We start from the raw sequence: 9036 nt of genomic DNA, 5'->3' as shown, positions 1-9036 counted from the left end.
TCGCTTATTCCCACACTTGCCCGACAGTCCTCTAAACGGTCCAGAAATTCCTCGGGGTCCTCCGCGCGTTCTTCGCCCGTATAACGCAGTCCCCAATTCTGCAGGGCTTTGACGGCCTTGGCTTGGGTGGCTTCCTCTCTGCAGTCATCATGCCGCATTTGGTCCTCACGATTACCAGCCTGGGGTAAGATTCTTTCCGGATCCATGCCTAGGTCAGCTGGATGTTTCGGAAAGATACTGGCGTACCTTAGTCCTTGATTTTGCTGTTGTCGCGGAGGGGATCAGCTCCGGCGTTCCCCACCCGGAGTGGGCCAAAGGGGTTCGGGGTACCGTTCCTCCCTTGCTACTTCGGGACCCCTGCGGTTGTCGTGGTAACTGAGATTAGGGTTCCACCCCATATGGCTACCCCGCAAGCGATCCACTGGGGGTAGACTTATTCGGCTGGAAGTGTCGCTCTCCTCACCATAATTTTCCTCCTTGGGGTTGCGTGGGTCCGCTGGTAGACTGTCCTCCATAGCCCGCGTCCTTTCGGCCTGGAAGTCCTGCCAGGTCACCTTGGACTTCGTGGGTGGCCTCGGGTCCGCTCTAGATCGGGAGTCCCGGTTAAACTTACTCCAGTTTCTAGCTGTCCGGAAGTCCTCTTGTTCCGACTCCTCCCCAGACAAATCCCTGGGATATTGCTCCCTGAGTTTGGGGCGCGAGTCCCTCAGTCCGGTGTCCATCTTCCGGCGTGGCATAGGAGTAGGTCTATTTGGTTCGTCCTTAGAGATCCGCGCACTTGTCCCTCCCACGGGTACGTCCGGAACTCCTTTTGGCGGGGCACGCGGATCCAACAGAAAGGCCGCACTTCCAGCATATACCGATGTCTGGGCCTTGAACTGGGAGCCCACCAATCCAGGGATCCCAGTGTTCTGCATCACGGTGTTTAGGTGCTGCATTGAATAATATTCCATCCGGGGAGGGACCAGGAACTGGTCTCCGATCACCCGAGGTTTGGGGTACGGTGTAGAGTGAGTGTCCGGGGGTTTGAAAAGGTCTCCGAACGAGCCTATCTGCTGTCCTCCTTGAGACGGAGTTGTGACTGGCCTGGTCATAGTGTATGTCGTCGTCGTGGCGGTAGACGTCGCGCACGAGGTTATGATCCCTGTCGGGGGGTACTCCCCTCGGACGTGGTGTTGGCCCTGCAGCTCCCTCACGCTTGTTTCTTCGCGTAGGCCCTGTCCCCGGGGGGGCTCTTCCCATCCCGGTAAGCCTAGGCTTGGTGGAAGGCGTCTTGTCCTGGATCCTGAGGGATCCCTTAAACTTCTAGGGGTGCCTCCGCCCAGAGGTACATTCCCCCTTTCGTCCTCCGAACCTATGTCCTCGATCCCTGGGGGAGAGTGTCCGGTATGCTGACTTCTGTTCCTCCGGACCGGACTTTGTAGGCTGGTGTGGCTGGAGTCTTCCTCACGAGATAGGGACTCATGTTCCTCCTCGGTGTTGCCATCTAGCTGTTGCGACATCATGAGGTCTCCGAAGTAGATCGGGATTTCCTCGCTGTGTGGGTACAACTCGAATAGCCGGTGCCTCAGTAGGCGATCTCGCACGGCGTCCTCGTCCCCACGGCCCGTGAGTCTTCGTGCACGCAGTTCGCGTTGAACCTCCAGGATAGACATATTCTGAATCGTGCGCCTTATAAACCGGCCCTCCCTAGATCTTCTCACAAATTCGTCCATGCCTTGACCTTGTGTCGCCATCTAGCGTCCTTCCGTCTAATAATTACCGGCCTTACGGAGACTCGGTGGACCAGCTGCGATAGCACAGTCGAACGGCTCACGTAAGTCCGTGTACGGAGAACTCGGGGATCCGCGATTCCTCCGCGAGATCAACCCGGCTCACGTACGTCCTGTTCCCTTCTCACTAGTCCGGGGATGTCACAACACTAAGGATAGTTTGGGTGTCCGCAATAGTGTCCACTATCAGCTTCTCACTTGGGAGCTACAAGGTCGTTCGCGACTCTATCGCGTTATCTACCGAGCTCACCGTCACGATTGTGCAGCTGCCCACACTAATGCGCAACTACGCGATTATTACTACTAGTCCGTATATTATTATTATTATATATATATATAAGTATAAATATAGTTACTACTTACTAGGGTCGCACTGTCGCTTAATTATTTTTATTGAAAATTGTAGGGCTCGCTCACCGTTGCCTGTGACACCTAGTCCACTAGCACACTTTTCTATCTACGTCCTGCACTACGCTCCCGCTATATCACTCACTCGCGCCACCTGCCGCACGCTTGGGGGAAGCACTTCCTATAGGGAGAAATCACCAAGTCCCGCACCGGTCCCCACACTGGGATGCCATTTTGTCACACTGCCTTTGTACCTGGAAATAAAAAAAGGGGGGGGGTACGCAAGAAGTGGATTGCCTCGTCTCGTACGTCCTCCGGGTCCCTCGTCTTCTTGGATTCTGCTCCTGAAAAGGGGAGTTTGTACGGGATTCTCCTCTCGTTCTACCGAGAGGAAATAATCTTGAGAAATGCTACCGTGTCAAGTAAGGAAATTGTTTATTGCACTCTCCACACGACTCTACACAACTCCTCGACGGCACTACAGCGATTCCGCCTCGCCGCGTTAACCGCGAGCGCACGTTCGGGGTCCTGAGACCAGGAGGGGCCGCTGCCCTAACGCTCACAGCCACGTCACGCACGCCTACACACGCGCACCCTCACACGTAACCTATCGTCCCTGTCCTTTCCCCCCCGCCCACTACACACCTGCTCGCTACTATCGCGCCCGTTTCTTCTCGTCCCTTGGCAACCTTTCTCACCCTGTCTTTCCCTCTCTCTCTCACACTATCACTGTCCCTTGTTAACCTGCTCCTTATCCCCCTCAGTCCCTAGTCCTGGTCCTCTCTCTCTCTCTCTCTCTCTCTCTCTCTCTCGTCCTTTCTGCACACCTAGAGCGGAAAACGCGCGAACACCCCCAAGATTCGGCACTCCCGAGCATGCACCCGCGACTTCCCGTAACCTGGCTCTCTCTTTCTCTCTCTCTCTCTCTCTCTCTCAGTCCTCTGTATACTCCGGGTCTTAGTCCCGGAGGTCTACCGGCGCTCGCGAGCCCTAGCACGACGCACAAAAAGAATGGAGGAAACACACGCTACCTTTCGGCTCTCTGACTCGCGACAACGGCGTATGGCGTCCGGCTGGGCCTCGGGCTGCCGGTGAGTCTGTGAAGCTGATGGTGGCGGTCCTACTCCCTCTATCTCGTCCTATAGCCGCTCTGCTTCTCGTCCTGCAGTCGCTCTGCTTCTTGTCCTGGGTCTTCTCCTCGCGGTGATGATCTCCGACGACGGGGACACAGCAGCTTCCTCTTCTCTCTCTCTATCTCTTGATCTGCCACAACTTTCTCTCGCACTTTCTCTCTCTCTCTCTCTCTCTCTCTCTCTCTCGCTCACAATCTGGCTAATCCGCACGCGAAGGCTCTCGACTCGAGACTAACTCTCCGTTCCCTTGCAACTGCAGCCCGTACCTCTCGACTCTTACTTTCCTTCTTTCTCTCTCTCATACCCGAGGGCCGCCGCCGCGACCCGAACAGTCGTGCGCGCGCTCACGTGTACTCTTCTCGCCGCTGTTGCTACTGTGTCCCGTCGTCGCATCGTCCTCTTCTTCTTCTTTTCCGGGAGCCAAAACAAAAGAAGAATTCCGGGAAGGTAAGTCTTTGCCGGTGATGTCATACGCGTTGCGGCAGCGAGAGCGACATGAGCCGGGAGGCTCAATTTGCCTCGTTACATATTTTTATAGATCAATTATATGTATACACACATAAATGTAGTACCAACTTAAAATCGGAGAAATAAAAATTAAAGGCTCTTTCTTATAATCAGTTTGAAAAGGCTCTTTTACGCCTATTACTCTGAGAAGACTCTTCATTATGCTAACGTGATAAATTATTTAGAATCAGGAATTGTGAGAACTAAAAAAATTTTTTAACTACAAATTTCTATATTAGTAAAAACTGAGTCTGGGTCTATTTCTGCTAGCAAAAACTTCGATTAAGTTACTGGGGATGTTGTGATATTTCATTGTTTTAAAAAATTTCTAAAAAAATTTGTATAGGTATGTTTCAGTATCATAAATAACATATTAAAATTTCAAAGAGCCTAGATACACCATTTTTGAGAAATAAAATCGCGAAGTTGGCCGCTTATACACATGCTTTTAGATGGACTTGTCGGAAAATGCACGTTTTCACTCATAACTTTTGAGATTTTCTTAAGAATCTTTTAAAAAATTAAATTGTTAGGGTTTATTATAGTTGAAATAAGTAAACTAAAATTGGGGAAGCCTAGCTTCACCGTTTTTTGATGGTTTATCTTATCAACTACAAACAATCGAATAAATTTATGCGAATCATAGTGTGTTGCATACGATGTAAAATTAATTGATCAATTGCGATAGTTAAAAGAGCAATTTCAATTGTGAAATTTTAATATTTTGTAAAGTTATTCATCTATTTAAATATATATAGTGCCACCTTCCAAACAAAGAAAAAAAATTTTTGTTAACTGTATATGATTTACGCACTGTCAAAAATTTTGGTAACTATTTCTGAAAAATTACAATTACAATTGATTATACGTAAAAAAAATAATTGTTTACACAGAATACAGATTTTTTTTTTAAACCATACTCTATACAACCATACAAGTGGTTGAAACTAGTATGTGTTGAATAAAAAAAGCTTTGTTCAGTCTCTGTATGACTCTTTAATTTAAAATACGCACTATTTATAAAACTAAAGAATCTACTTTCATGTTTGTACATATATATGTAGTACGAATTTTGTCAACGCAATAACCACAAGGTATTGATAAGGAATGTAAATATAAGCACAAAAATATAATATATGTACGTAGTTAAATATTCACGTATAATTGGATGTAAGTTGAACTTTTCTGATAATGATCATATTTGATATAATCGTAGTAAAAGTATGAGTTTTCTTCTGCCTTCGGCTTTTTTTTTGTCGTAAATAGGATGTTCACAATTTCTTTTAGGAGTTTTAGAATACACAAATTATGTTAAAATCCTTAAAAGTTATTTTAGTATTATAAAATTATAGAATTGCCTTGTATCAAAGTAACAATATTAATTTAATTTTTTTTGATGTATCCGAAAAAGAATGTTGACTACATATATATAAATTTATATTTTTAACGAAACATAAATAAAAGAAATGAAGACAAAATGATACATTGAATAAAAAAATAAAAAAAAAATAAAAATATCTACCATGAAGTGGATTTGAACCCTTAAGTGCGAAACAACCTACAAAGGGGCATAAGCCTTAATCATCTTACCTATCCGAAGAACGGAAGGTGATTCTTTCAAAGTCACATATGTTCATGGATACCCTCCGGAGCTTGTCCTACAGTTTACAGCAGTTAGGATGTGTGAAATTAATAAATTAGTGATAAATTTTTTGAAAACATAAATGGATTTGGGAATTTGAAGAGTACGGGAAAGTTAAAAAATAATGTTTTGAAATCAAAATTCTGTGTATATAATTAATGAGCATTTAGTTCCACGATTTAATTAAATAAGATTTATAGATAACATTGAAGCCAGAGCGAGAGCAACCCTACTGATTAAAATCACGTGATTTCTCACGTGATCTTTCACGTGACATCTCACGTGATTTCTCACGTCAAAAAGTCACATGACAAAAAACGTTCAGTCTTCAACGAGTTATAGAACTATAAAGTAACCGAAATCAAAATCCAGTACCACCAAAAATATTACTTGTACGTAATTAAAAACATTATATGTCCAGAAGCCGCAAAAAAATTAAGTGTCAAATTAAAAAAAATAATTTAAAAAAAAATAAATATACATCATTTGGCAATTAAAAGATGTTTCAACAAAGATGGAAAAAAAAATTTTTTTCCAATCAAGTACTCGCAAAAAATATAAGTCCTGCTTTTTGAAAAAAAATACAAGTCCCACGAGCGGAAAAAATTACAAGTCTTAGAATAAAAAAAAAAGTTTTTTCCAATAATTAATATAAGTCATTTAGAGCATTTCATGACGTTTAAACAAGGTTAAAAAAAAATTTTTTTCTATCAAGTACTTGCAAACTATACAAGTCATGCTTTTTGAAAAAAAATACAAGTCCCACCAGCGAAAAAAATTACAAGTCTCAACAAAAAAAAGCTTTTTTTAATATCAAATATTAGTTGCTTAAAGCATTTAGAGATGTAAAAACAAGGATGAAAAAGGACATTTTTTTCAAAATCAAGTACTCACAAAAAATTCAAGTCCTGCTTTTTGAAAAAAAATACAAGTCCCACGAGCGGAAAAAATTAGAAGTCTTAGAAAAAAAAAAGCTTTTTTCAATAATAAATATATGTCATTTAGAGCATTTCATGATGTTTGAACATAGTTAAAAAAAACAATTTTTTCTATTGGGTCCTTGCAAACTATACAAGTCATGCTGGTTGAAAAAAAATACAAGTTCCACGAGCGGAAAAAATTACAAGTCTCAACGAAAAAAAAAGCTTTTTTTAATATCAAATGTAAGTCATTTAAAGCATATAATGACGTTTTAACAAGGTTATTTGAGTTTTAAAAAGTCATTAGAGCAAAAACATTCACAAGTTATAACTCAAAATGTTGGTTTTTTAATAGAGGATAAACGTTTTTTAGGGTGTTATAATTTTGTTACAAGATTTGAAATGAATATCTTTAGAATTACGTTTCTAGAAACAGATACAAGCTCATGATCACGTTTGGAAAAACTTATCAGCTTGGCAAGTTGGAAATATTACAATTATAACCTAAATCCAACGTAATCAGTTAGTAATTAGACTTTTTAATATTATTGTTGGAAATCATAGCATTGTTACATAATATTATAATTACTTCTACATTTTTTAATATAAACAAGGCTTACTAAATGATAAAAAAAAATTTTTCAAATGTTACTTTCATAGAAAATTAATTTATTTAGTGTAATAAATTTTTGTAGGATATCGATTCGAACAAACATTTTTATTATAAACATATATCATTTCTGTTTTCTCAAATACTATTATTAAAACTTTCATTGATTTGTTGTTGCTGCTATCTTGCGTCGTCTCAAATCTCTTATGTAGGAGCTTAACTTTCGGACAGATTTTGTCACCATGTACTGCTTTGTTCTTTTCTCTTTACTTTTGTAACGTTCATCGTTGTTAAGATGTTCATTTATTGTTACTAGAATGATATACATAAATGTTACTGTCATGCTAGTGAACGCTAGGCAAGTATCCCTGCCGGGAAGCTGCTGCGCCAGCTTGTGGATACTAATTTTGATAGCGGGGTAGTCGAAGCTGCAACGATATATCATAATCTTATACAAAGTGCTAGTTTGTTTCAATCTTTGTCTAATTGTGTGCTGTATTTGTAATTGTTGAATCTGGCACTTTATGTTTTGTAACAGAACTTTTTTTCATTAAAGCTGAAATCACGTTACTCAGTCAAAAATGTATAGCTATAATTATAGTTATAAATAATAATTGTAATAACTGCCATAATCGCCTACAATTATAGCTATAATCACCTCCAAAGTAGCTATAAATGTTTACAAATTATATATTAGACTATAGCTACTCTGTAGGTCATTATAGCTATAATTATAGGCGATTATAGCAGTAATTACAGCTATCATTTATAACTATAATGATAGCTATACATTTTTGACTGAGTACTGGCATATATAGTACAATATCCACTTGAGCTCGTGCCAGCGCGAGAGAGAGCGTTGAGCGGCATTGTCCTTTCTCTTGCTCTTACGGGCTCAAATAGGCTCTACTTAGCCAGTCCATTTCATATGATTTCAGTTTCATAAAAAAATTTTCTTTTGAAAATATTGTTGTTTTCAATTTTTAATTACATCACTTCAATTATCAAAACATTTACATTCTTTAGAATCACGTATCATTCGAAAAGAAAAACATTACTTTTGACATGGTTTTACCATACCATTATAGCTTTGAATACCCTACTATTAAAATCTTTTTCCGATAAAGGGCGTTGGCGTTACGCACCTAGCGCCTATGTTATTATTGTAAAAATTCTTCTTAATAATAATATAATATAATTTTACTATCAGAAGATATGGAAGTTTTAGATGAATTTATCATTTACAGTAAGTATCCTTATTTTATATTCGCTTCGTGCAGCAATTTAAAACAACGCCACCTACGGGGGGAAAAATGTCGATACTAACTTACAAGAATACACAGTATCTTATGATCTGTTAGAAGTGTTTATTTCAACACTAATGTATCTTTAACAACTTAAGTACGTTCTTCCAGTCTCAAATATTATTTTAATGGTAAAAAATGCTATTCAAAAAACATTTTTTCAGTGCACTGTTAAATAGATATTTTCAGCTCGAAAGTATACTCAACACTCAAATAACTTACGTTAGTTTTGTAATATATAATATTGTTGAATCAAACGCTTGTAACAGATCATTGTCCATAAGATGCTGTGTATTCTTGTTACTTAGTATCGATATCTTTTCCTCTGCAGGTGGCGTTGTTTCAAGTTGCAGCATAAAGCGAGTACAGAAGAAATAGATATTTATTAAACTTACATAAGAACAGTTCCATTTTCCGGGGACAACACATTTTTATGGGTTTATCCAAATTATTTATTACCTTTGACTTATCAATACAGCTATAAGCTAATTTTCCTTGGAAAATTGTGGTCGCTAATTCCCTTATAAAAATTCCAAACTCCTTTTTTTGTATTAGGTCCCAAGTCTCTAAGTCAACTATCACATTAAGTCCTAGACATATCTAACAGATAGTAAACAATAATATATTTTTTCTCTGTTTTCAATAAATTCAATATGATTGTAGGATCCTACCTTTCCATTAGTTATGCTGTTTTTTACAGGCCATCGTGGATTATCTAAAAATATATAACTTGCATTTATGTTCCTTCCATTTGAAAGCCTAAATAATTCATCATCAAAAAAATCGTTGCTAAATGAGTG

Source organism: Copidosoma floridanum, unplaced genomic scaffold (assembly GCF_036245765.1).
Source record: "Copidosoma floridanum isolate Cflo_tuat_1 unplaced genomic scaffold, Cflo_Japanese_pri ptg000016l, whole genome shotgun sequence".
Lineage (NCBI taxonomy): Eukaryota > Metazoa > Arthropoda > Insecta > Hymenoptera > Encyrtidae > Copidosoma > Copidosoma floridanum.
This window is presented reverse-complemented; position numbering follows the sequence as displayed.